A 27,521-nucleotide genomic window follows, 5' to 3' on the forward strand; every position below is an offset into this window, starting at 1 on the left:
AAGACTTGTGCTATAATATGGGAATGGCTATGAACATGGATAATATATATATATATATATATATATATATATATATATATATATATATATATATATATATGATAATCAAATCCCATAAGATCACTTATGACACTTTCATATATGACAATAATAGTTTGGAGAAAGTTCCTTCATATAAATATCTTGGAATCAATATTAATTATATGCTCACTTGGAACCATAGTGTCCAAAAATGGATAAAAGGAGGGTGGAAAGCTATTATGGACTTGAAACAAATGTAAATTAGTAAACATTATCTTGTGGGATAAAAAAATTCCTATTTGATACTCTCATCACTCTTATTATCTTATATCGATGTGAACTTTGTGGATGAAATATCTCTAGAGAATCTTGGAAAAAGATAGAGAAAATCAAAATGAATTTTGTAACATATAATCTTAATATTAAAAATAATACATCCTATCCTAACATCCTCATATAACTGAATCTTCCCTTCATTAGGTGCACAACCATAGTTAGATGCTTAATGTATAAGAAAAACATAAACATCATGGATGAAAGAGGATCCACAAATTTTTTTCCAACTCCAACCATAACCACTAGTAGTTAAAGCAATGATGGCATCAACATGCCAATAATTGATTAAATCTTGGGAAATACAAGAAGATGCCAACTTGAAAGATACTCATAATATTAAAAATATATTATATCTAAATTTAAAGAGATTTTTTGGTGCAATAAAGAAAATGAAAGGAAGCCAAGATACTACAAGGAGGTAGTCAACTCTAATCTAGAAGATCAAAGGTATCCTTCAATTCTAACTACCACAAAGAAGAAAATCAATGTTACTAAAATATGACTCAACTCCCACAAGCTACATAGTGAAACATGACATTGGAAAATTCTCAAAATGCCATAGTATGCAAGAATCTATCATCTTTGTGACACTAAGAGGGTTGAAGATGAAATATATTTTCTTCTATAGTTCCCTTCATACAACCAATTTATAACTTAAGTTTCAAAATACTTTTTACAATACTAACCTTCCTAACCTCTCAAGTCATTAAACCTATGGTAATCTTAGAATGCTTCTCTTTCTAGTTTTTAAGAATATAAATTAGATTCTAAATGAGTATAAAAAATGTTTACATTTTTGAAAGTTTGATAAATCAATTATGGTTCAATGGTTGTTAATTATCATCACCATACCTTTTTATTTTTAAATTAAAAGTGAAATTAATTAAATAATTGGTATATTAGTTTTTCAAGTGTGTGTATATGTGTTTGTCATGATAATTAAATTCAATAGATGACATATAATAATTATGTATATGATTTTTTATCCTTCGGAAAAAAAATATTTCCATTCATATTTGAAAGAAATATGTTTTTCATATACACACTAAACGTGTGCATTCATCAGGATTTTCCAAATCCTTGTATGGCGTGCATAGAAAAAGAAACAAAACAAAAAAATTACATTACATATGTTTAAAAGAATTCGGAAAGAGCGGCCAAAATGGCCTTATAGAGGAGAAAAAACTAAAAACTAAAAAATATAAAATAAAATATAATGGGGAAGATCAAGTAATGTAGAAATCACTTATCTTCCCCTTCTTTCCTTTCTTTTTCTGGACCTCTTACTATTCCCCTCCTTTGGGGCCCACTAGAACTATAGTCATATCACTAACAAATGTCTCTAGAGGGTTCTCTTTGTCTAAATCTGAGCTTTCTGATACATGGACATGCTTTTTGCCTACCATGCCATCCTCTTTTTTTATCATGTTTATTTGATGACCTCACTCTTTATTTTTTGTTGAATATGTCTTGTTCTAAAAGTGATTAGCATTATCATTCTTATTCTAAGTGATCTCGTAATTTTTTTTTAGATTCTTAATTGTTTCTTCTTCTTCTTTTGCTTCAAACAATTGTGGGTCTGTAAACTTCCATCCTTTTGGATTATGCGTGTTTTTATTTTTTGGGTTCTTTTTAACTTGTGGGCATAGATTCTATAAGTGTCATGTTTGAAAAGAGTAACGACATTTGAATGTTGTATTTTCGTAGTCTAAAAATTAGGATCACTAAAAACTTTTATGTTTCAAAATAATATGATCTGATAAACCTTTGCTAAGATCTATCTCCACACATATTTTGGCAAAGGTAAAATACCCTATTCTTTTAAGGTCTCTATTTTTGAACTTCCCCAAATATTTGTAATTCCATCTAGGACATGATGGTGTTAAAACGAAAGAGGGAGGTTTTGGTGTCTCACCCATAACAGCAATGTTAAGACAACCATATTTTTTGCATTGAAATATGGAAACCATGGAGTTATAGAGAGCCTCGATCTACCCTAGAACCATGACCTTTCATTTAGAGCATAATCCAAATGTTTTTTGTATCAAATTGTAAAATGAAGAATTCTTTGGAGCATAAATAAAAGTCACATTTGGGTGTCCAAGAGGGAAAAACTCATTGGTGTAAGGTTTCATAATTGGGTCAAAAGCCATAAAGCCTATAGATAACCACTTTGGATTGAAGATATGTGAAGAGGGGTCTATGCATGGAGTTGAGTTACACTTTTTAGCAAAGTGAGGGTGTGTTTTGATGAACAAAGGGAGCTCGATCGAGCCATTTTAAGCGCTTTATCGAGAATTTTTGAAGCGCTCGATCCAGTTTCTTAAGAGCTTAGACATAGCTCGATCAAGCATTTAAACAAACCCTCGATCTAGCTCCTTTGTAACCCGAGTTGACACACAAGCTTGATCGAGCCTCTATTAGGAATTAAAATTCATGATCGTGGTCCGCCAAGTCAATTTTTGCATACCACGAAGCAAACGACAACACGACTGAGGCATTTAACTGTGCGACTAAGGGTTTTGGAGCTCGATCAAGAATCTGGGAGATGGAGGAGTGACCCCACCAATGTCCCTGAATATCAAACCAACTAGTGTCTCAAGGCCAAGCTAGGTTTCCTATCATTTCTTCTCTATTTCAATTATTTTTTCTTGCAAAAAAAAAAAAAAATTGAAATGAAAACCCACCTTACAAAAACCATGAAAACCACTAAGAAAATCCTTGAAAACAAAAAAAAAATAACCTAAATAACTACCAAAAATCATGAATAAAACCCTTGAAAACAAAACAAAAAAACGTAGAAAACCAGAAAAAACCACCAAGAAAACCCTTGAAAGCCACAAAATAAAACTAGATAGTTTAGGTTTTTTTTTCATTTTATATGTTTTCAATAATTGCAACGTTAACACGTTTATTAGGATTTTTATTTTTTTGAATGGTAAAAATATTATATTAGGATTTTTTTTTTGAATGGTAAAAATATTATATTCTAATTATTTTATGGTTTGAAGCTTTTCGTAGGAAGCTAGTGAAATAAATTTTCAAAATATTTTGAGTTTTTGTTATTTAAAATGTATTTTAAATTTAGAGCAAATTTGACAAAAAAATGCCCAAAAAAACCCCAAAAAATAAAACAACCTAGACTATAACCAATAAAGAAAAAAATTATGAGCTCAAAATTGACATAATGAATATGGTTTCTCATGGTGAATCTCTATTTATCAAATAAGAAATTTATTTCATTTTTAAAAATTAAATTAATTTATATTTGAAATATTTTTTTAATAATAACTATAGGACAATTGGTTTTATAAAATGAATTTACTTAAATAAAATATAGTTTAAGTTAAAATCCAAAAAGGGAAATTTTGTAATTTTGGCATCATTCATATGTGGTGTCATTTGTGACACTCGTGTGCATGGGTGGCATGACACAAACAAGGTACATATATATGAAACTTTTGACTCTTATAGTTAAATTATACATAATTATTTATATTAATTTAGTCAGTATTAGAATTCATTTATATTAATAAGTTCATGATAACATGTAGACACAACCCAACTGCATAAATGAGCTATTGATGAGCTTATGAGGTCATCAGTGGATGAGCATGATCAGCCTCCACCTATGCATGTTTCCATGGATTCTCCTCCACCTCCACCTCATAAAACTCATGTGGAGGAGAGTCACTATGTACACCCACATGGACGAGTAGTTGAGGTAAACTTTTTTATTTCTAAGATTTCAACATTTTCTTTCTTTAAGTTGCATGCATGTTAATTAATTTGTTGACTAATTATAATTTGTCTTTTCCATTATGTACATAGGCCCATGTGCAGAGTGTTGTTAATGTCATAGTTATGTGGATGCATGAGTGGGATGTTGGGTATAGAGGCATTTACCATGCAAGTCCATTGATGCAGGCCCCAATCTTTGAACCACACGTAAGGGAGCACCAAACCCAAATTCATCAGACCTCCATCCTACATGACTTGCATTTGGACTTAAGTGAGGTTATATATTAATATATGTAATTAAATGTGGTTCAAAGCCATTTATTTCCATATTGTTTATTTTGTACAAATAATGATCTAATTAGTTTGAATTTGAATGTGTTATATTGCAGAGTATGGAAGATGCACAACTGAACTCACATACGAGTTCCTATGGTAATTAGAGGGGATAGTTTGTATATTTTTAAGGTCATTTCATAGAGCACATTCACATGTGATACAAAACTTGTGTATTTTCATACATGGACAGTTTATGGATGTACATCAACATTATTCCAGTTTGTAATTTGTATATATTTTCGTATTGAAAGTGATATATTTTTGGAAATTATTAAGGGGGGTTGAATCAATAATTTTAAACTTCAAGTTTTTCTCAACTTAAATTTATTCTTATGCAACTAATGACTTATGTATATTATCAATTATTAATGGTTACCTTTTGCAGTTATGAGAGAGATACATTTGCATATATACTTATTTAGAATTCAAGAGCATTCACACAACATTCAAGAAACAACACATGAAGACACTAGATATAAGTCAAAACCTATAAGCGAGAAAACCAAGAATTTTTGGTTGAAAGTGGTGTGAAGGCAAACTCATACTTCCCAAGTACATCAAATTTTTGTAGGCTCCAACCTATAATAAGTTACTAGCTCAAGGAAGCTCCAACTCCTACAAAGTTTTTCTGAAGCCTACAACCCATAGGAGACTCCTACCTCAACAAACAACAACATGTTCTTTATCAAGCTACAACCTGAAAAGAGATTGCAAAAAAACTTAAGATTTTTGGTTAACTGATATCAATTTCTGCCATCAAGTATGTTGCTCATCTTCTCTACTTATGTTCTTTAGTTTTGTCCTTTTCTGCTACTCTTCACTTCTTCTCCTAACCAGTATACTGCACATGCACCCTCTCATACAAGCTTATTCACATCCACAAGTTCTTTTCTCATTCAACAATGTATCTTTTATAAACAATTTATTGATTTTTTGTATTCTATGAAGTAATACGAAATGAGGGGCTGTCTCTTGATCTTCTAAAGTTGTTCACAATTTGTCTCTTCATGTTTAAATCTGAAAATTAGAAATTTATGATTGCAAGAGACAAATCTTTGAAATTTTTTGAGATTTGTATTGGCTACATTTTTCAAATATGTTGGCATACATTTTTCTGTTCAATGAAAACATACATTTTCAGCTGTATTTTAAATGTAAGCTTCAAGATAACCAATAAACATATTTAATAACCAACCTTCACAATGATCACATGGTTATCAATGATCAACTTGTGCACTTCACATATCAGTCTTTGCTCTTGCAACCATGACATTCAACATAAATTAGCCAAATCAAATCAATGACATCAAGCTTCCTTAACATAATTATTTGACATCAATGCCAACATTACTAACATTCTAGACCTTTGACATGATTCCTTCTACCTCCTAGAGAGAAATACCTAAATTTCTTCTCTCTCTCTCTTGCAGATTCAAAGCTTCGATAATATTATTGACTTGTAATCAACTAGGAAACTAATTTGGGAAATGTAATGTTCTGTAATTGCAAAAACTACTCCAAACCATAAACCGTGCTCTAGATTATGAAAGATATGAGATGTTCATTCTGATACCACCCCAGTTCATATACTTTTTCAATCAAAGTGAAGTTCATTGTATGTCCTCCATTAATAGGATACCAAAAGTTCTCCATTGTATGTTCACCATTCTTTGTCAATAAACAATACTTTCTACAGAAGCATTAATAAACTATAAAGTCTTCAAAGCATTAAAAAAGGCGTTGAAAGGCATTGAGTTAAGGTGGTTGGCAATGTAAAATTCTCTTCAAATTGTATTTAGCTAATACATTGACATGGTCTCCATTAATTTAATTAAAAGACGTTGTTATGAATAAACGTTGTATCAAAGAATGAATGCTACTCTGAATAAGGAAGAAATGTTGGCTCCATTATGTTGCGCTCCCCGTTAATGGCGGTGTAGAAGGATAATCCAACACTCCCCATGTGTTTCGTGGCATGTGCTTAAATCTAGTGTTGTGTTTGTTTACTAACACCTGCGGGTTTTGGCGTAATGACAATCATGTCTCCAACAAGTGGTATCAGAGGCAAAGGTCTCTAGTTCAAAACACACTTGGCTCATGTTGGGGGGGAGACTGTTGCGCTCTCCGTTAATGGCGGTGTAGAAGGATAATCCAACGCTCCCCATGTGTTTCGTGGCATGTGCTTAAATCTAGCGATGTGTCTATTTACTAACACCTGCAGGGTTTGGTGTAATGGCAATCATGCCTCCAACACATTATAGAATAAATGTTGCATTACAAATAAAAACTATCATGAACAAACAAAAAATAATATAATACACAAATGCAAAATAATATAATATAATGTAATGTACTAAAAATAATATAATACACTTCGAATTAAGGCCAGGAAAAAAAAAAAAAAAACGCTATACACAAATGCTCCAAAATGATTCTATTGAGCGATTGTTGGTAAGCAGATGCACAGCTAAACAATAAAAACAAATACACAGCAGATTTATTCAAGCACATAAAGACACAGCTTTTAACGTGGTTCACCCAACCAATCTGGGCTACGTCCACACAACATAGGCATCGGCAATTTATTAATCAAAACAGGAGATTACATCAAAGCAATCCTCACAAAACTCTCACCCTCATAGCAAACATCCGAATGGTTGCCTGTTATATAGCATAGAGAATCTAACAACCTCATTAACTCACTCACATCAAATATAGGAGGCATTAATCATCTCCCAACAACCTGGAGCTAATCTAGGAACTGAATTTCTATTGTTGTCATCAGCTGAGATTTTTTCTATCTTATTCCAAACAGAAAATCTCAACAATCTCCACCTTGACAACAATTCGCCTGATGCCCTGTTATTATTATTTTATCTTTTCTGCAAGCCAAGAGAATCCAAACACCAGCGTAGCTTCTCTAACAAAACTGGTTTCGTGAACATGTCTGCACAGTTTTCCTTTGTATGCACCTTTTCAAGAGAGACTCCCCTTTCAGTGATAACATGTCTTACAAAATGGTACTTGATCGGTATATGCTTTGATTTACTATGATAGGCCGGATTCTTAGCCAAATGTATTGCACTTTGACTATCACAAAGTAACCTGATGTTGTCCTGTAACCTACCAAACTCACCAAGCAAACCTTTCAACCATATCGCCTCTTTGCAAGCATGCGAAGCAGCAATGTATTCTGCTTCAGTAGTGGATAAAGCAACAATGTTTTGTAGCTTTGACATCCAGCTAATAGCTCCACCTGCAAGAGTAAAGACATACCCTGAAGTTGACCTTCTCTTATCCAAATCACCTGCAAAATCAGAATCAACATACCCGCAAACAGATTCACTACCCTTATTGTAAGTGATACAATAACTACTTGTGCCTCTCAAATACCGAAGCACCCATTTCACTGCTGACCAGTGTTCTTTACCCGGATTTGCCATGTACCTGCTGACAACCCCAACTGCATGTGAAATATCTGGTCGAGTACAAACCATCGCAGACATTAAACACCCTACTACATTGGCATACGGAATTCGAGACATATAATCCTTTTCTTCATCTGTATTAGGACATAAACTCGAAGAAAGCTTAAAATGGGAAGCTAAAGGGACTGACACAGGCTTCACATTATTCATACCAAACCTCAAAAGTATTTTCTCAACATACTTCTGTTGTGATGGCCACAGCTTACCATTACTCCTGTCTCTGAAAATTTCCATGCCCAAAATCTGTCTTGCAGCTCCTAGATCTTTCATATCAAATGTCCTTGCCATCTGAGCCTTCAACCTGTTGATTTCTTCTATGCTTTTGCTTGCTAAAAGCATATCGTCAACATACAATACCAAGATAATGAATATGCCATTATTCAACTGTTTAAAATAAACACAATGATCATATTCACTTCTAACATATTTCTGACTCAACATGAAAGAATCAAACTTCTTATACCACTGCCGAGGCGACTGCTTCAGGCCATATAAAGACTTCTTGAGCCTGCAGACAAATTTCTCATTGCGATGGTGAACAAACCCTTCCGGTTGTTCCATATATATTTCCTCATCTAAATCACCATGTAGAAATGCAGTCTTAACATCTAACTGCTGCAACTCTAAATCAAGCAAAGCCACTAATGCTAACACAATTCTAATTGAAACAATTTTAACCACTGGTGAAAAAATCTCATGAAAGTCAATACCGGCTTTCTGAGAAAACCCTTTTGCAACCAGTCGCGCTTTGTACCTGTCTTCCGTATCATTCACACCCCGTTTCAACTTGAAAACCCATTTACACCCCACAGTTTTCCTGCCTTTCAGAAGCTCAACCAGATCCCATGTACCATTCTTACTTAAGGACATCATTTCGTCCTTCATGGCTGCTTTCCACTTGTCACTATTTGAACCTTATACAGCTTCCTGATAACACAAAGGTTCATCATCATTAGCGATCAAAGCAACTGAAGTAACATGATCATCAAACCTTCTCGGAGGGCGTTTGATCCTTGTAGACCTCCTTAAGAATGTTTCTGGTGCTTCCACAATTGGCTGCCTATAACCTGTAGGAACCTCTTTATGATCGCCATCTGAGACCTGTTCATGACCTCCATCTGAACCCTGTTCATAATCTGATTCTAAAACCTGTTCATGACTAGAATCTAAACTATGGTCGTTATGACTATCATTAGAAATGCTGTCAAACTGAATGTGCTAGAAATCAAATACATCATCCTGTTTCAATCTACTATCTACATCTAACTGTACAAGAGAGGATTCATTAAACTTTACATCTCTATTGATGATGATTTTGCGGGTAATAGGATCCCACAATCTATATCCCTTTGTTCCATCACCATACCCAACAAAGATATACCTTTTAGACTTTGGATCTAATTTAGTTCGCTGATGTTTAGGCACTAGAGCATATGCATCACAACCAAACACTCTGAGTTTAGAATAGTCACAAGGGTGTCCTTTCCATACCTCTTGCGGAACCTTGCAGCCTATCATCGTTGATGGAGATCGGTTTATTACATAACAAGCTGTTGCCACTGCTTCCGTCCACAACTCCTTTTGCAACTCGGCGTTACTCAGCATACACCTTGCTCTCTCTAGAAGAGTCATGTTCATGCATTCAGCAACTCCATTCTGCTGAGGAGTATAAACCGTGGTCTTATGTCTCTCGATCCCTGCATCCTTGCAATAGCTGTCAAACTCCTTGGAGGAAAACTCACCACCATTGTCAGTTCTTAAACATTTTATAGTTCTACCAGTGTTGTTTTCTACCAATGCTCTAAACTGCTTGAAAACTGTAAAAACATCAGACTTCCTTTTCAACATGTAGACCCACACTTTCCTAGAAAAGTCATCAATAAACGATACAAAATATGACGAGCCACCATATGACGCTGTAGGGGCTGGACCCCAAACATCTGAATGGATATAATCAAGTATGTCTTTACTAGTATGTTTGCCTGTTTTAAACTTTTGTTTACTTTGTTTACCAAACAGACAATGTTTACAGAAATCCAATTTTCTAGATCTTAGATTAGGAAGTAACTTTCGGTCAGCCAAAATTTTCAATCCTCTTTCACTCATATGCCCCAATATTTGATGCCATAAGTGAATGGAACTATTGTCATGTTCAGACACAGACACATGATCTGACCCAGTTCTACCTTCTAATTGAAAAAGATTTCCTACCTTCTTAGCCTTCATCACTAGTAAAATACCCTTATAGATTTTCATAACTCCACCTTGAATTACAGTTTTATATCCATTCGTATCCAGTGCTCCTAATGAAATTAGATTTTTTCTTAGATCTGGTACATGTCTCGCATCAGTTAACAATTTGGTTGTGCCATCTAACATTTGCAGTTGTATACTTCCTATTCCAACAATACTGCAAGTGACATCATTACCCATGTACACGACTCCATCATCAACTGATCTATATGTCTTAAACCAATCTTTATGAATACGCATGTGGTTAGATGCCCCGGAATCTAACAACCAATGTTGATCATGTTTTGAAACATTAACAGACAATACCTCATCACTCATACCTGAACTAGATACTGAACCTGTATCTGTGGTGTTGGCTTCCTTCTTTTATGTCGAAGAGCCTTCTTTAGCAGCCTGCTTTCGCTTCCAGCAATCCTTTTCAGATGTCCAGCCTTGCCACAATGCCAGCACTTCACCTTTGTCTTCTTTCCTTTGGACTTTGAACGAGAGTCGCTATGCTTTCCCCCGGAGTGTCTCTCTCTTGAGCGACCTCTGGCCATCATTACCTCTGATGTAGAGGTGTCTGCATTCGACCTCTTCCTCGTCTCCTCAGACAACAAGGTTCCAACAACATCGTCAAACTCAAGAATGTCTGTTGTACTAAAGCTTATGGAAGTAACAAAGTGATCCCATGATTCGGGCAATGAACACAATAGAGGTATTGCCTTATCCTCTGAATCAAATTTCACATCTAGACTGTCTAATTGCACCAGTAAGGTATTAAAAACATTCAGGTGATCAGTAATCGAGGTACCTTCTTTCATCCGCAAACCGTAAAGCTGTCGTTTCAGGAGAATCCGATTTGTCAAGGATTTTTTCATATACAGCTTCTCCAACTTCGTCCACAAACCAGCTGCAGTCTTCTCTGACACGATGTTAAATAAAACATCATCAGCCAAACACAACCGAATTCCGCTCAAGGCTCTGCCATCCAATTCATTCCACTCATCATCTGTCACGGGGGAAGGCAGTTTGGACCTGCCCAACAATGCCTTTGCCACGCCCTGCTGTACCAGCAGATCATGCATTTTTACCTTCCAGATCTCGAAATTATTTTTCCCATTAAACTTCTCGATTTCGAACCGGGCACTTTGAGTTTTCGCCATTTGTATCAACAAAAAACACAATAATCTCCAATATCCAACTTTAAATACCAGCAATAAAAAAAAATTGCCTATGCCTTTCTGCCTTTGCCTTTAAAAAAAAAACTGCCCTTTGCACTTATATTACTTTGATGTCTTTATTGATTTAGAATTTGGTTGATATTTTTTTTGTTTTAAGAGTCGCAATGCATGAAACTTCCATTTATACCAAATTCAACTCAAAATATAAAGTGCAAAAACTCCGAATTTCCATATACAGCTTTACGTTATTGCACAAGGAAGTCTCAATGCATTTAATGGGAAAGCCGATTGGAGCAGGGGAAACACTATAATCAGATATACCTGATATGCCATGCCTTATAGTAACTTTTCAAAAAAACGCAGACCATTTATAACCAGCGCGCAATTACTCGAACCATTATAATCAATTTATAAACGCAGACAATTTATAATCATTTGAAACCCCCACGCAGCAATTACTCGAACCATTATATATAACTACGCTGTTTTTTTAGAAATATATTCACGTTGTTTTTTTTTTAAGAAAAAAAACATATCCACGCTGTTGGAAATACATACCCACAGCGCAGCACCTCCTTTCGTTTATAGAACAGCACAGCAGTTCCTTTGGTTTATCGAACAACGCAACACCTTTATACGCAGGCAGCACCGTTATAATGGTTATATGCAGCAAGGTTTCAGCTATACGCAGCAGGCATAAACAACGAACACGCGGTGCAATCATGTAATACGCCAATACACCAGCGCTAATCCACAGTAGTTGCATAGGACAGCAGTGCGCACCATGCACCAGCAACCTCTAACACGCCTTTGCGCCATGTGCTCCACCTCCAACTGCTCTGATACGACTTGTTGGTAAGCAGATGCACAGCTAAACAATAAAAACAAATACACAGCAAATTTATTCAAGCACATAAAGACACAACTTTTAACGTGGTTTACCCAACCAATGTGGGCTACGTCCACACAACATAGGCATCGGCAATTTATTAATCAAAACAGGAGATTACATCAAAGCAATCCTCACAAAACTCTCACCCTCATAGCAAACATCCGAATGGTTGCTTGTTATATAGCATAGAGAATCTAACAACCTCATTAACTCACTCACATCAAATATAGGAGGCATTAATCATCTCCCAAGAACCTGGAGCTAATCTATGAACTGAATTTCTATTGTTGTCAGATTTTTCCTATCTTATTCCAAACAGAAAATCTCAACAGCGATGTCATGATTCTATTGAATGTCGGTTCTTTTGAATGTTGCCATATATATTGAAAGCTATTGCAAAGAATGAAAAAAAGTGTATATGAACGTTGTTGAGTGAAGGCATTTAAAGAAATGGACGTTGTTGAATGTATTGTAATGCGTTCTTGAATGCATTGACTATATTAAATGAATGGCTGTTCCAAAGCTTGGTTCAAAGCATCGTTCCAACGCACAAGAAAAGACATTAGAACCAAAACAATGCATTTCATAAATTAATAATAAAACAACTCCATAAAAAAATACCAGCTCCATAATGAATAACATTCTGCTGGGCAGTACCACCAAGAACGAAAAATATTCACTTATACTTGCCAATGCCAATTTTGATCCTTAATATATAGCCGCTTTATAAGAATAAATGTTGCCTCTTGCTATTGTTGTATCTAAAGGGCGAACGCCATTAAGGCTAATGCATACATTCCAATGGCTACTCACAGTCATAATACATGGATTCCTTCATGGTTGCTCCAATGATAATAAGCTAATGGCTACTCACAGTGATAATTCATGGATTCCTTCATGGTTGCTCCAATGATAATGAATTCCTTCATGGCTGCTCCAAATAATTATTTTAATGTTGTCCAACTAATTATATTAATTATTGAACGTTGCTCAGAGTTGTTAATGGTCAACACACTACTATTTAATGTTGCTCTCCAAAGTTTACCAAAGTTGCTCTCCAATACATTGTTCTCCAACTCTAACGATTATATTTGATATCATTTTTTAAGATTTAATTGGATTAAAAAAGTTATTCATCTATAACTATTTTTATGAGAGTTAGTTGTGATTGACTAATTTCTCATAATTTTTGAATAATCTATTTATCATTCATTGCATCAAATAATACTTATATTTATCAAATTTCCTAAATATTTTAAATACAATAAAATAATTAGTTCAGCCGTCATCTCTACTGGATAGTTAAACCAATAGTCATGACGAGGTAAGGATTTGTGTTTCATAAATCTATCATTGCTTGCGATTGGTTAAAAAATCTGTCATTGCTTGAGATTTGTGTTTCATAAATTGATTTGCAAGATTTGTGTTTCATAAATCGACTTGAAATCTGCCATTGGTTGCAATATGTGTTTCAGAACTTTGTCATTGTTTGTTGCATTTATCAATTTTAATCAGAGTAAAATACTCAAGTGTAAGCGAGTATCTATGTATGGTGTTCTCACATATTATTTCTAGTGTTTTTGCAGGGGAGGGGACTACATTTTTTTCCTGAAAGTTACAACAGGCAGAGCTGTGGTTCATAAAATTTGAAATTTCTATCCTCCAAGTGGACAGGGTGAATACTGTATTGTGGTGAGCGTTGCGTTCAAAGTTGTGGGGGGTGAAAGATACACCATGAACCGGACACCATTGGCTCGTGAATGGGACACTGTGGTCAACAGTCAATGCTGTATGGCGAATGGGACATTTGTTACCACAGTCAATGTTGTATGGCTAATGGGACATTTGTTGAGGATCAAGCAACAGACAACTGTGCAACACAAGACACCTCGAGACAACTCTACAACACATGGAGAAATCTCTACACTGTGGGACAGGCCTGGAATTTCAAATATTCTCCGCCCGTCAAATTGAATTTGCTGAATTTTTCATATCCTTCTTTTTACTTTTTAAGAAAACTTATGAGTCTCCTCTTCTCCTTATGGAAATTAAATTGGATTGAATTCTCCTGGTAGCTATTAATCTTTGTAACTATTTTTTTAGTTATTGGAAAAATTAAATTATTCTTTTAAATATTAGGAAAATTAATTTTTTTTGGGAAAAATTAAATTTTTTTTCTATATTTCTTTATGGAAAAATTAAATTTTCTTTTTAACTATTAGAAAAATTAAATTTTCTCTTTGTAATTATTCTAAAAATTATAGTTTTTTTTTAACTTTTAAAAAAACTAAATTCTCTTTTTAACTATTCTAAAAATTAAATTCTCTTTCCAAAACTATTTTTTTCCTTATCGCAAAATTAAATTCTCTTTTTAACTATTTGAAAAATTAAATTCTCTCTTTGTAACTATTCTTTTCTTTATGAAAAAAATAAATTATCTTTTTAACTATTCAAAAAATTAAATTCTCTCTTTGTAACTATGCTTTTTTTTATGGAAAAATTAAATTCTCTCTTTAACTATTCTAAAAATTAAATTCTCTCTTTGTAACTATTCTTGCATTTCAACTTACATTCATCTCCTTTTAAAAAATCTCCCTCTAAAAAATAATAAAATTTTCATTTTAACATTTTTTATAGAAAGTTTAGAATTCCATTTTGACATTTTTTAATAAGAATACAAATTTCATTTTAACATTTTCATAAAAAGTTCATTTAATATACACTCTTTTAGAATTTCATTTTGACCCTTTTTATAAAAAGTTTATTTAATATACACTTTTTAATAAAGTACATTTTTTATAACCATTAAGGATTAAAAGAATTTCATTTGAATAACTATTAATGATTAAATGAATTTCATTTGAATAATCATTAAGGATTTTTTTTTATAAAAAAATTATTTAATATACACTTTTTAATAAAGTACATTTTTTATAACCATTAAAGATTAAATGAATTTTGAAATGAAATGAGGTGTTTATAATTATTGAAGATTAAATGAATTTCCAAACAAAATGACTTGAGTTTCCAAATGAAATGAGGAGTTATAACAATTAAGGATTAAATGAATATCCAAAATAAATGACCTAAATTTTTTATTTAATATACATTTTTTATAACCATTAAAGATCAAATGAATTTCGAAATGAAAGGAAGAGTTATAACCATTAAAGATTAAATGAATTTCCAAACAAAATGGCCCCACAAATTATAACTATTAAGGATTAAATGAATTTCCAAACAAATGGCAAGTTATTGCCTTTAAAGATTAAAATAATTTCCAATTGAAATGACCAACTCTTCAAATTTGAAAGTTGCTCACCACACCTTCTAAAGAATCCCACGACAACCAATATTTTTTAGATTTTTATAATTTCACTAGCACTTCAAATTTGGAGGCCGTTGGTGCTCACCACACCTTCTAAGGAATGACACTTTCAAATGAATCCTAGGGCACTCAATATTTAACATATTAGCACAACTAAACATATTAAAAAAAAAAAAAAAAAATCTAAGGAATCCCAGGGTGCTCAATATGTAACATATTAACACAACTAAACATGAAAATAAAAAAAATATATTAATACCAAAACGGATGAAATTACCGGGTTATGCTGACAGCGGTGGTTAATGACTAAGTACAGTCATACCGACAATAGTTAAAAATCCTCCTCCCTGGCATACGCGTGACGATGTTTCACCATGCAAATGGAGAGAACCCCAAGGTCCTTCCGTTGGCGCCACTGATATGCCATTAATGTCGAAGGGATTGATTAGGCGAACCTTAACTCCGGCACATGGCTTGATCTACACCATCTGATTGGGTCAAATCCACAACCCTCGCAAGTTGAGGTTCATTCGACGGATTAATGCATCGATCAGGCAGGTTTTGGGTCATTTGGTAATGTTACAGGGCTGCACTTTGGCTATGCAACAGTGGGTGCGACTGAAGGTGAACGGGTGGCGACATGGTCAATTTCTGCACCATGACTGTGCCATCAACCCTACAGGTATCCTTGGGAACGACGAAGGCTTTAACCCATCCTTAGCTATTTTAATCTGGGCACTTTCCATTTTATATTTCTCTGTTAGTAATCACTGTGCATCCCTGTAAAATATTTGGTAAGTGGGCTTTTGAGGTTCATTAACTACCCTTATGCACAGGTGAAGTTGTCAAAGGATGGAATCAGATTTCTGGAGGAGCGCATTGATATCATGCGGCAGCTTGAGGTAAGACACAGTTTCAGAAATATTAATTCTAGAATTTACTCTCAAACATTCATGAAGGCAAACCATTCTATACAGGTATTCTTCGCAACTTGTGGAATGGAAAGCCCCATCTCCGGTAATTTCTCTTCCTTAATGCAAGGATTTTTACTATTAGCAAAGGTTCCATTCGATTCGGGTTCCATACTCGTTCTATGCATTCTATGTTTATAGGTATTTCTATCAACAGTGTGAATCTCTGTGTCCGGCAAGGGGTTTTTGGAGACAGGCTGTGCTCTTACCAAAACTCGTTGTCTTCGCTTTCAGGTGGGTCTCTACTCAAGTCTTTCCTAATGTTTTCAGGTGGGTCTCTACTCAAGTCTTTCCTAATGTTTTCGTGTTCTGTAAACGGATTTTCATTCTGAAACAAGAAACACGAAATACGTCCTGTAGAACATTAAATTCCAGGCTTGGTGTGGAGGACGACAACTGTACAACACATGCAACAATATCTTGGGATACAACACATGGAGAAATATCTACAGTGTGGAGGACGATGATGAATCTCTACAGTGTCTTCTAGTGTAGAGGACGACGAATCTACAATGACATTTACACTGTCACTATGTCTACAGTGTCAGTGGAGGACGACGACAAATATCTACAGCTAGAGGATGACGAACCTATAATGTAACTGTGTCTACAATGTCACTGTGGAGGACGACTACAAATCTCTAAGAGTGGATGACAAATCTCTAAATTTGGCGAATCTCTACACTGGAATCTGTACAATATCACTAAGAAGAACCCCAGAAGAGAAAAAGTCTACTGTTTTTCTATCGTTTAATTATATAAACTAAGATTTTAATTATATAAACTAAGATTATGGAGGAAGACCAATCTCTACAATATCACTAAAAAGAATCCCCACAATAAAAAAGGCATAAATAAAAAATAACAAATCTCTACAATGTCACTAAGAAAAACTTCCACACTAGAAAACCCCTTTAGTTTAATTATATAAACATATAGTTTAATTATATAAATTAACAGTGTGGAGGATGATGAATCTCTACAAATTTCTACAAATATAGTTTAATTATATAAACTAAAGTGTGGAGGATGACGAATCTCTACAAATTTCTATAGTATCGCTAAGAAGAACCCCTCGAAAATGCCTATCATTTAATTATATAAACCAACAGTGTGGAAGATGACGAATCTCTATGAACACATTGAGATTGTGTTTTGTTTAATATATATGTATATAGGTCACAACTATTTTATTAAACATATTTCATTAAAAATAAATATTTAAATATTATTTATTATATCAAAATATATATCCTGTAAATATCAGTTATAATTGTCGATAGGTGAATATTCATTAGGAAATAAATAATATAGAGAGATAGGCTCAACGAACGAGTATCTAAACTCTAAAGCCAGGTAGAGTTTTGGTTATTTATATTATTTTGTTTTCAAAATATTTTATTTATATTATTATTATTATTTTAAATTAAAAATACATTATTTAAGTTTTGTTATTGACTCTTTCAGTACAATTTTTTTTAATTAAAGAAAAACATTGACGGTTACTTAAGATGCTTAAGAATCAGAAAATAGCAATGTTTTAAAACTTTAATTCTAATTCGGAAATGGTAAGGGTCGGCTCCAACTTCGACTTCGACTCGCTATCGACTCAGCCAGTTTGATTTCAATGACTCGGTCGTTGTAAAAAATACATTAAATATTTATTTATTTTTATATAAAAACATAATTTTAAAGATTTTCATTCATGTTTCCAAACACAAAGCTTTAGAATATGGAGAGAAGACAACATATGATCAAAGTAGGCTCATGAATATATCCATTATATCAAAAGGGCATCCAGTGCACTTTCCAATACATACATGAATGATGGTATAGAGATCAAAACAAAAACACATAACCAAGGAGGTTAGAAATGACCTCTACAACAAAAGTAAACTGTGATAGTGAAACATCAATATTCACCACTGACCAGTACTACTGGCTACTGCGAGAGGAGCCAACATCATTTGGGTCAACCTCCGAATCAGAGTTTGACAGGGAAACCCATGGCTTCTCCTCACCATCATATCCAATTGCAACTGTAGAAGAGGTAGCACTAGCAGGCTATGCAACAGCTGCACGCTGAGATAGACGAGATATGCACTTCCGTCGTGGCTAAGCAGAGGAAGCGCTTGCAATTGGAAGACTTGGGGCTGAGCCTGAGGTTGGTACAAGTGGACCTACATTCAACTGAACATTACATTCGAGTGATGCCTCCACCTGTAAATCGAAATCAAGATCCTCATCAAAATCAAACTCTGCTGGATGACTCTCCACTACCCAATCTGATGTTGGATCAATATCTTCCAACACAATGGGATCTAAATGAGGGATTTTGTTCAAAAATTGGTTGCATCTGAGCCAGAGGTTGTATTGGACATAGACTAGATCATTTAACCATTTTTTATGCAAACAGTTTCTCTTCTTCATGTGAATTCTCAGAAAGACACACCAATTGCTCTCACACCCAATAGCATTGCAAGTTTGACTCAAAATATGAATTGCAAACTTCTGCAATTGAGGACAATGGCTACCAAAAGTCTCCCACCATTTTGGTGCAAAAAACATAGTAGTTTCATGAGTTAGCTCAACAAATTATATCTAAATTTCAAATTATAAAAAATTTAACAAAATAAGTATTAATAATTTGAAAATTGAAATTTTTGTTTACCTAGCTCATCTACTTCCCTTGCAATCTTTGCTAGGTTCTTCCCAAAGGTACTTGTGGCTTTGTTGAAGGTTGTGATCTGTCGGTGTATCTCCAGCTGATAACACTTGGGATCATGCGATCAATGCAATGAATAAATCCATCTTGAACCTCCCCACCCAAAGATCCTGCCTCCAGAGCTTTATAATGATACTGTGGGTTAAAAAAATACCCAGCTGCATGTATAGGGTGATGGAGTTGATTGTTCCATCTTTCATCAATGATTGTCCAAATGGGCCTATACTTAGCCACTCTATCCTTGTATGCCCTCTTTATTTTCTCCTTTGCTTGATCCATAGCCTCATAAATGGAGCCCATAGCCAATCTTTCCCCATCCACCAACCGCCACACCTTAACTAGTGGCTCAACAACCTTCACAATCTTTGCTACCTTTTTCCCAAATATTTCTTCATTAACTTTCTTTTTCAAATCTTTTCCTTCTTGTTTGAGAGACCACTCAGTTTGATTCCAATCATCATTGGAAAACATCTTTTGCAAGTTTCTATGTTGTGAAAGCATAGATTGAAATGTCAAAATATGAGTTGCAAATCTAGCGATGGCAGACCTAATAATATCTTTGCCCCCTGTGTGTCTCCTCATTAGGCTCAAAATCCATGAATGATTGTAGATAAATTTTGTTACGATTTTGGCATGATCTACAATGCTCTTGAGCCAATCTAATTTGTCAATATTCTCCAACATGAGGTCTATGCAATGTGCAGCACATGGGGTCCAAAAGATGGTTTTGTGTTTTTCCTCTAATAGTTTACCAGCAAGAACATAGTTCGAGTCATTATTTGTGATGACTTGAACAACATTATCCACCCCCACCTCCTCAACAACCTCATGCAATAGCTGAAACAACAATTGTCCATCTTTCACCCTATTAGCTGCATCAACTAATTTTAGAAACATGGTTCCATGTGGGAAAACTATAAGAAATTTTATGATGGTACGGTTCCTTTGATCGGTCCATCCATCTGACATGATGGTACATCCTATTTTTTCCCATGAGTTTTTGAAATATTTCAAATAATCATTAACGGAGGAAATTTCTTTTTGCAAACAATACCCCCTTAACTCATGCATAGCAAGGTCTTTGAAGCCTTTTTGAGAAACAAATATGGCATCAGACATAGGCTCATAATATCGTGAATGAGAAGCATGGAAGGAGATATCTGCATCATACCACCATCTAGATATGTAATCACAAGAAATCTCCCTCAATTATTTCCTCCAATGGTCATCTAAAGTGGGTTGCAAAGTTCTACTAGCTTCAGGACCATGTGCATCTGATGGAGAGGAGGGTGTGACAGTGAAATAACTTTTGATATTCATATCACTCTTCTTTTTCATTCTATCCTTACCATTTTCTTGAATAGAGTCCAAAGAGGGAGGAACATAGTGGAAGGTGTTGGATGCATCAGTACTCGGGATAGAAGAAGCGCACTCAAAATCAAAATGAGGGTTCGTAGCGATCATTTTTTGTATACTCTTCTTCCTCCCAATTTCAGCCTCTATTTCTTTTTACCTATCGTTTTCTTCCTGAAACTTCTCAAAGTTATTTAACAACTCCTTCCTATTCTCCCCAATTTGTGGTGATTCACATGGAGTAATTTGGCCTCTAATCCCTACCAAGTGTTGTTTCATCCTATGAATGCCCCGAGGACCCTCCTTAATTTCTCTATGGAAAAATTTGCAATGCATTTGACTATCAACCATTTCAGCATATGCCCAAGCAACATCTTTCACCTTAGGAGCCATTTTTTGACTTGGAAATTAAAGGAAAAATTCTGAAAATGAAAACAGAAAAAACAACATTGCTTCAATATTCATTTCTTTTACGAAAAACAATCTTTTCAATTTACAGATTTGCACAAAAAAATAAATAAACAAAAACAGATTTTAGAAGTGAAAAAAAAATACCTCTAGGCACAAACTATCTCCTCAAAGTTGCTCCAGCCTCCAACAAACCAACTCCTCGATGCTTCTCCAATGGATTCCCAAGAAGCTCTTCACTCCTGATCCAATTCTTGTCCAAGACTCCTCATTGCTGCTCCAAAAACAAACTCCACAACTCTTCACAAACTCCTCACAAATTCTCACTCAAATGAAATGAGATAGGTGTGAGGAAATGAGAGGGGTTGGGTAGATTTTATAGGGTTTGGGAGAGGTAAATGGACCCCAAAGAACCCAAAGGAAGAATAGAATGGGGTGCGGGGTCATGAATTCCCCCCCCCCCCCAAAAAAAAAAAATATAGTGCTTATCGGCTGCGGCCATCGAGCCGATCAAGTTAGCTCGAGCTCGGTCGAGCTGGCCGAGTTGTTACCAAGTCAGCTGAGTCAGTCACCGACTTGGCTAGCTCGATAACATCCAAGCCGACTGAACCGATTCGGCCACTGAGCCAATCCGACCAGGCTCTGGCTCGGTCTGGCTCAGTCGTTTCAGTTTCGATCCGGTCGTTTTTTAAAACAGAGGAAAATAAAGAGTGAGGAGGATGACTAAAATAGAGATGATCCATAAATTCAATGAGAGTGAGGAGGATGACTAAAATGGAGATGATCCCTAATGATGAGCCTCATCATGGGTAATTATATGGGCCTTAATTCACCTCCTAGCTTAGTCAAACCAACTATTCTCACAACTTATTGCATACTTTTGATTATATTTTGTTTATGAGATGAGTTAGAGTTGGATATTTTGCTTTGTGGTCTAATGTGCATTTAATGGAAGATTAAAGGATAAAAGCAAGGAATTTTGGAAAAGATCTTGGTCAAAACTCGAATGGGACAAGGGAGAGGAATTATAGGAGGTAAATCCTCCTCATTTACTGTAGAAATTTTGAATAATATGACACTTATTCACAGAGATTATCTTGATTATACACTATTGTGGAATACATGCATAATACATAACCTCCTCTACGTTGATCATCAATTTAGCAGCATTAAGAAAAACAATGAAACATCAATCGCATGCGCACATTAACACAGTATGTAACCCGGGGAAAGCATACAACTGAAAACCCCACACTATCTGTATATTATATTGATTGAGAACATGTAACAATACATAGTACAATACACCTCACAAGTACTCAGTACTATCTCCACTTGTTACACACAAGACTAGCTTAGATCTGAATCAATCACAGGTTCAAATCTCCTCCACTGCTTTGCCTGCCTCCAATGCGCAATCATGCATGAGAATAAATCACTCTGTGAATTCGAATTTCCTTGGTTATACTACGCAAGCCTCATGGGAAATCTCCATCCATGCATGTGCAAATCTCATGCACAACTATAGTCACAACTGACAGTAATCTCAACCTCTAACACCTGTCTCCACTGAACTGTACATGCACTGAGTTAACTGATGTATTCTTTAGTTGCTTTATGAGTTAATAATTAATGAATTAATTAATATTTAATTCACACAACTCATCACTAGTGTATTCTTTAGTTAGACTAAAATACAACTAGTTCAACCAAGTCAAACTGAACACAACTCCATCAACTCCACTGAAACTCAACCACATGAGTTATAACTGAAGTCCTGCATGCAATAGCTCAACTGACCCACAAGAAAAGCATATTTCCTTCTGACAGCTGCATGTGCCACATCTGTAGCTCAAACTGAAGTGCTCCAAGAGGATAAGATAATGTTTATAGTGCAAATATTATTATGAGACAATAATATTCGACTGTTCTATTTTTAGCTTGGCAATTTAAAAATAGAAACCGCCCATATGTCTAAAAATAGAAGTCCATCTATTTTTACCGACATGACCAATCATCCACAAATAGCATCCTGAAACTCATAAACCATGATCCATATGTCTAAAAATAGACATAGTCTAAAAATAGACTTTGTGCCAAAAATAGCCTACGGGCCCACTTAGTGAAGGCGACTTCTTTCCACTAAGCTCAATCATCTTGTTGCATTCTCAACACTCCCTCTCAACAAGATATGGATTATCAGCAACCCCTATCCTGCCTCGGTGGTATTCGAATTTGCTCCTAGTGAGCGTCTTCGTCAAGATATCAGCATCCTAATCCTCTGTTGGAATGTATGAAAGTAACATGATTCTCCGCTGCACACAATCTCTGATATGATGGTACCTGATGTCAATGTGCTTAGATCTATCATGAAATACTGGATTAGTCGAGAGATTAATGCAACTCTGGTTATCACAGTAAATCACAGTAGGCTCCAAGTATGAACCGAACAACCCGACTAGGATCTTCCTCATCCATATAGCCTCGCCTGCAGCCAAACTTGCTTCCATATACTCGGCCTCTGCTGAACTGAGTGCCACGGATCTTTGCTTCCTGCTGTACCAAGAAACTGTTGTCGACCCGATACTGAAGACCCCTCCTGATGTGCTCTTTCTGTCCATTGGCCTCCCTAACCAATCTGCATCCGTGAAGCCACATAGCTTCACCTCATCCTCCTGTCTATACCACAATCCATATCCCGATGTGCCTCTGAGATAACGCAATACATGCTTGCTTGCCTTCGAGAAGAGCTTGGTTGGCTTAACCATAGCTTGTGAAAGCTGGTTAACAGCATAGCATATGTCGGGTCGTGTATTGACCAGATACATAAGCGACCCCACCAACTGTCGATAAATAGTGGCATCCACTTCTTCTGCTGAAGTGGCATCCTCCTTCCTCCAACCTCCAGGAAGAGGAGTATCAACAGGCTTGCAGCCATGCATGTTGAACTTCTCTAGTATCTCTCGAGCATACTTACCCCGATAAACAAATAGTCTATCATTGTGCTGCCAGATTTCCAATCCCAGAAAATAATGAAGGAGGCCCAAGTCCTTCATCTCAAACTCCTTAGCAAGATCATCCTTGCATGAATGTATCAACAGCTCATCACCTGTTAGAATCAAATCATCTACATAAAGTACAATGATAAGCAACTTACCCTCCACCACAATCTGATATAGATTAGGATCCGCCTCACTCTTGGAGAATCCAAGTCCAGTGAAATAACTGTCTATCCATGTGTACCAAGCACGTGGTGCTTGTTTCAACCCATACAGCGCTCTCTTGAGCCTGCACACATGCGAATCGCTGCTAAAGATCTCGAAACCTTCGGGCTGTTCTATGTACACCTCCTCCTCAATGACTCCGTTGAGGAACACAGTCTTCACATCCATCTGATGAATGTGCCACCCCATCTATGCTGAGAGAGCAAGAATCGTACGTATGGAAGAATACCTTGCGACAGGTGCAAAGGTCTTCTCATAATCGATCCCCTCTATCTGTGAAAAGCCTCGGGCAACAAATCTTTCCTTGTACTTCTCCACACTCCCGTCAGCTGCCTGCTTAACTTTGTAAATCCATCTCGAACCCACCACTGATTTCCCTTCCGGTCTTGGGAAAATCTCCCATGCACTTTTTCTGACAATCGAATCATACTCTTCCATCATGGCATCTACCCATGCGGGATCCTCCACAGCTTCCTCGAAAGAGGATGGCCCAGTCACAACACATTTGCTCACAAGAGTCATGTATCCAATGTACCGATCAGGTGACTGTCTCTGCCTGTGTTGAGCTGTAGGTGGTCCTACAACCTTCTCTGCATCTTGAGCCAGTCGCTCAGCTTCTATCAAGCGCTTTCGCCCTCTGATGGTTGGCGCTGCATGAGTGGTCTCTTCCACTCCATGAACTTCATCCTGTGGCTGATCCACATCCTGAAGCTCATCTTTAGGAACTAATAGCTCCTCATCTACATGCAAGTGTGGTTCCCTCTCAAGCAAACAATTCATGGCTTTCTCCTCCTGAAATTTTATATCCCGTTGCACGACAGTCTTGCCACTGTCTGGAAAATACACACGATAGTTGTGGGGTGTATCAGTGTACCCCACAAATATCCCAACCTCTGCAGTCGGCTCCAACTTCTTCCTGGCATCCTTCGTCACATGCATGTAAATGTTAGCACCAAAAATCCTCAAATGAGAAAGATCAGGCTTCTTACCAGAATAAGCCTCCTCGAGTGAACTTATTCCAAGTATCCTGTGAGGACAACGGTTCTACACATATACTGCAGTATTTCATGCTTCCACCCACAAGTGAAGGGGTAGGTCCTGATCATGCAACATCCCCGTGCAGCACCCACGATCGTTCTGTTCTTCCGCTCAGCAACCCCATTCTGCTATGGGTTATGGGGAGCTATGAGCTCTCTTCGAATCCCTTCTGCGCTGCAAAAGTCCTTGAACTCGCCAGAGATGTATTCACCACCATTGTCGCTCCTAAGAGCCTTCACCTTCTTCCGCGATTCCTTCTCGACCAGTGCTTTGAACTAACAGAACTTTGAGTATTTCTCACTCTTCTTCTCCATGAAGAAGATCCAACACTTTCGAGAGAAATCATCAACAAAGATTACATAATACTTGTGCTTTGCTATCGAAGCTACTGAGAAAGGTCCACACACGTCTGTGTGAATTCTCTCAAGGATCGTTGTGGCGCGACTATCCTTCTCGTGAAAGGTGGCTTTCACAAACTTTCCCAAAGTACACCCCTTGCACTAATCTGACTATGCAAGAGTGCCTTTAGGAAGCCCAGTAGTGATTTGCTACAGTATCTTCAAGGCTCCATGGTGAAGGTGACCCAATCTCCTGTGCCACAGCTCGCCATCATCCCGGCTCACCAATCCTTCTGCCTTGCATGCCATTGCTGCGCAGCCATCTACATGCAACTGATAAAGGTTCCTCACTCGAACCCCTATCTTCCAGGTTTCTCCAGTTGTCTTGCTGCACAGGAAAGCCTTTCCCTCGCTAAAAACAACATCATATCCCTTGTCTTCTAACATCGCCACAGAGATATGATTCTTCTTCAATCCTGGAGCATGCATCACTTCCTTCAATACGAAGGATTTACCAGACTCCCTCTCAAAGGAAATGGTACCGATACCGGTCGCACTGTATCTACCACCATCGCCCATCTCGATGTGCACTCCAAGATCTTTCTCCTCCAGATCAGAAAACAAATCTCGATCTCCTGTCATGTGAAAAGATGCGCCATTGTCCAAGAACCACACCAATCCCATCACACTTGAAAACAAGCATGCGATCAATGAAAAATCAAGCTCAAACTGCAAGGCTAGAGCCTCTCCTGCTGCAAATCCAACAGCTTGCTTGTTCTTCTTCTTCTGCGGACAATTAGTGGCATAGTGTCCGTGCTGGTGACAGTGAAAACACTTCACCTTGGACATGTCCTGCTTCTTGCCTTTCGCACTGGAATGAGAAGCTTTCTTGTTCTTCCCCTTCTTTGCTTTGGCAGCCAAAGCACAATTTTCTTCATCAGATCCCTTTGATGAAGATTTGTCCCTGGTATTCCGCCTGATCTCCTCCTACACAAGGTCTGACCAAAGTCTCTCCCATCCTAGCAATTTCTCCCGACCATTGACAGAGTCCTGATAGGAATGCCAACTCTTTGGAAGACCAAGGAGATCCAAGCTCACCAAGTCCTCATCATCAACAGTCACCCCCACACTTCCCAGCTCATCCCTGCACTGAGTGAACTTCGTGAGATACTTGGGCATACTGTCTCCCTTCTCGCATTTAATGTTTCTGAGTTTATCCTTGAGCGCCAGCTTCCTCTGATCGATCTTGCTTTGGAATAGATCTGTCAACACTTTCCACATCAAGTATGGAGAAGCCTTTCCATGCAGGCTGGACACAATGTGATCCTTCACGCCCTCCAACAGAATCCTTCGACACTTTGCTGTCTTCTTTTGCCAATCATCAACTTGCGCAGTATCAGTAGGCTTTGGGACCTCAGCCTCTATGAACTCCTTCAGCCCATTATCATCTAACACTGCCTCCATCCTGTTCTTCCATGCAATATAACTTGAGCTGCCCTCAAGAGCATACTCCAATTGCAATTCGTTGAAAGACATTGTCACGTTGACACCAAGAAAACACTGCTGCAAATTCGAATTCCACCAGCTCAAAACTCAACCGCCTCTGATCTAAAATTTGTGAGAACAAAGTATTTCTCATACAAAGATTGACTGTATGGGCTTTTACCGGATATCTCACCTTCCAAAGGAAGGATGAATCCAGAGGCTACCTAGCCCGATTACAGACTCTACTTGAAGAAATAAAATGTAAACACTTTCTGAATAATAGATCTGATGATCAACTGCTCTGATACCATGTAGAGATTTTGAATAATATGACACTTATTCACAAAGATTATCCCGATTATACACTATTGCAGAATACATGCATAATACATAACCTCCTGTACGTTGATCATCAATTTAG

The sequence above is a fragment of the Pinus tabuliformis genome, chromosome 1_2 (genome assembly GCF_031772625.1).
Source record: "Pinus tabuliformis cultivar Carrire ecotype Pingquan chromosome 1_2, CPIR1, whole genome shotgun sequence".
NCBI classification, from domain to species: Eukaryota; Viridiplantae; Streptophyta; class Pinopsida; order Pinales; family Pinaceae; genus Pinus; species Pinus tabuliformis.